The sequence below is a fragment of the Octodon degus genome, unplaced genomic scaffold (genome assembly GCF_000260255.1).
Source record: "Octodon degus isolate 3935 unplaced genomic scaffold, OctDeg1.0 scaffold00199, whole genome shotgun sequence".
NCBI lineage: Eukaryota > Metazoa > Chordata > Mammalia > Rodentia > Octodontidae > Octodon > Octodon degus.
In genome coordinates, this window is record NW_004524775.1 from 870,148 (window position 1) to 873,464 (window position 3,317).

The following is a 3,317-nucleotide window of genomic DNA, read 5'->3' on the forward strand; positions in this document are numbered from 1 at the left end:
AGGGAGTGAGTTCGTTGACATTTAACTGAACCTAAGTGAGTTTTGTTCAAATGGAGTTACAGAAAGAAAATGGAGTCTTTCTTGGCCTGTCACAAAGGGCTCAGGTGGCTCTGCCCCCGTGGCACTGCTGGTGGTTGTAGCTTCCATGGTTTCTCTCTTGGACCCACTCTGCTCCGTCCTTGCAGTTTTCCTCAGAGGATCCACACTCCTGGCTTCTCCAGCCTTCTGGGCTCTCCACTGTACCTTGGCCTTCCCACTCGTAGCTGCACATGCTGCCCTCTTAGGGCCGTGATTCCTCTGAAACCTGGCTGGAAGCCTTGCCGACCCCACAGCTCTTGCACTCTGCATGCACCTGAAGCCAGGAACACACTGACGAGGCCAGTGTCTGCCACCGATTGGTGAAGTAGCCAGGCGTGCTGCCCCCTTGGCGATGGGGTGAAGTGCCCTGATTGCTGAACACTGAAGCAAATCCCAAGGAGCAGATTCTCTGGGCACTGCCATTCTGGAACAGGGTGCTCTGGGGTTGTCATCGCAAAGCAAAGCAAAGCAAAGCCTTTCACTTTTGCAACTCTGAGGCTGCAAATGCTGAAGCTCTGATGGCTCTTGTGCTGTCTTCAGGCCAAATTTTCGGTTGTCTTATTCTGAAATACTTAGATTTTTCCTGCTAATCTTTTCAGGGACCAATTTCTCATCTACTTCAACATTGCAATCCCTGGCTTTATTGGAGGCTTTTCTGATGAAATTCACAATGTTTTGAATCATTTTTCTAGGCTCTTTGCTCTTGATTCTCAACATAATCTGGCTAAAAGCCCCCAATACTAACCATACTACCACCTCAACATTAGACTGTCTAGAAATTTCTTCTGCAAGATTAATTAGTCTGCTACCCTTAATCTCAGTCTCAGGCAAAGTCTCTGGACACAGAGCTTCTGCCAGGCCATAACACACATCTGGAGTCCAACAACCACTGCAGTCCTCATTCTCAGCAGAAAACTGAGCCTGTGTTGTAGCTTGTGTCTAGCTGTCCCTCCACAGCCTCATGTAGCCAGGGGGCTTCTTTTGAGGTGGCTGGAGCTAGAGTGTGTGATGTGTTGGTGGTGCAAGACTGGCATGAGAGTTACTCGGGCTGAGGATGGGTGATTCATGCACAAGCTCACTGGCACTGCCCTAATGCTGGTACGCTGGATACAATATGAGAGATGGAACGAGGCGTGTATCCCCCCTTGCTTGGGGCTTTTGTTGTCTCCTTCTGCCAGGAACGGTTTCCTCTCTGCCATGCCACTCTACTTTGGGGCCAGCGAATTGCAGACTGAAATCTCTACAAACTGAGCTAATACACTTTTTCTTTCTTAACGTTTGGCATTGAGAATTTTGTCTCAGCAAAGAGCAAAGTAACTAAGACAACATGGTCTTTATGAGAGCACTTCTACCAGTGTTTTGGTCTTTTGAGCTCTCATCAGAATCTCCCATACAGTAAAGTCTAAGGCATTCCAGGGATACTTTTTCAGCTGAACCTGAACCTTTCCAAACTCTTCCTGCAAGTTTTTATGAAGGCTCCTGAACCATGTGGTCAGATGTATCACAGCAATGACTCCACTTCTCTGGTACCAAATTCTGTCTTGTGCTGGATGGTGATTACTTGTGAAGTGCATCACCTAACTTAGAGGAACAGCTCATGTTGAGAAGGAGGTTTCCAGGGGTTCCTCTTTCCTTCCTTGGTGGTCTGAAGCACAGAAAGTAGATTCAGTAAAACATAGACAATGTAGCTATGTGCTCATCAGCTTTTCTATCCTCTGGACAAAATACTCAACACTCACAGCCTTAGGAGGAGAAGTTTAACTTTGCTCATGGCTCTATGGATTTCAATTCAAGATTAGCTGGCTCTGAGAGAGAATCTTCATGATGGAAGGAGTTGGAGAAGCAAGGATGCTTACCTCACGACAACAGGAAGTAGATTGGGGACACATGCTAGAGAAGAAGGGGTCAGGGCAAGATTAAGACCCAAAGTCATCCCTTTATGGCCTGCTCAGACACACTGAGATGCGCAGCTTAATGATCTCTTACATAGCTTTCAAGAAATCAAGTTTAAAATCCAATTTGTCACCAGGCACAAGTGAGAGGAATGAATTACATATGTTAAGAGACATCATAAGTATAGACTTTCAGTTTACTTTCTGTACAATTCAACCATAAATGCCCACATGTGTGCATGTGCTCGCACGCATGTGTGCACATGCAAGCACACACACACACACACACACACACACACACACACACACACACACACATTACTGAGGATCACCAGCCCTTTCTTGAGGTCCATGACAGGGTTTCTTTACCTATAGTAAATCTTGCTCCTGTGTTTTCTAATTCCAGGGCACCTTCTCCTCTAGCTCCTACTTTGGAAAAATATGCTCTTACATTCCAGTAACTGACAATACAAGTTTGATTACACTGCTACTATTTACTACTCATCAATATTTGTATTGTTAAGGTAACATGTATAGTCCTAACCCACTCATGATTCCTCATGTATGACTTTGGCCTAAACACAATATACCTCTCACATGCCTACCACCTTCCTGTGAAGAATCAACAGCCAGTGCCACCTCCTCACGGGCCTGTCAGGGAATTCCTCAAGAGCCAGCTTCTTGGTAGTCTCACCTTCAAAGCTTTCCTTCATATCCTCGGGACTTTTGGTTTCCCTCTCCTGAGTTGGTTCCAGTTGGTACAATATGAGGTCATGAGTGCCACAGTGGTTGCCATTCTTTCTGCTATTACAGTAGATTTTTTTAAGAAAAGCATATATAAGGAATATCTTATTCCCACTGTATGAACTTGAAGTCTTTACATAAATGTTTGTGGATTAAGAATGTTGGCACTTGAAGCGTAGAGATTCTTTTCCATATGTTAGTTTGTCATCTTCTCAAAGTGTCACCCAGTCTTATGAATTTTATCACTTTGGCTTTCTTTCTAGCTATCACTCTTCAATTTACTTAAGAAGCACTCACCCCCCACCTGTCATCTGTACTCAATTTGCATCTTGATATTTTTTCAGAACTATTTGCAAAGAAGATGTTGATCTCATGAAATGCAAAAAAGAAGTGTCTTGCTCCACTTTCTACCCTCTTTTTCCTACTTTCTATGCAATGATTCTATTAATTTCTGACTTAGCAGCATCATTTATTACAATAATAACCAGATATGTTTTCTAGTCACCTCAGTGGCTCTTCTTAGCTTTCTCTGTTTTACTGTAATGTTTTTCATTTTGCAGTTGACCTTAGTGGGGAGGATCACTGCACCTCTGAACATGCTTG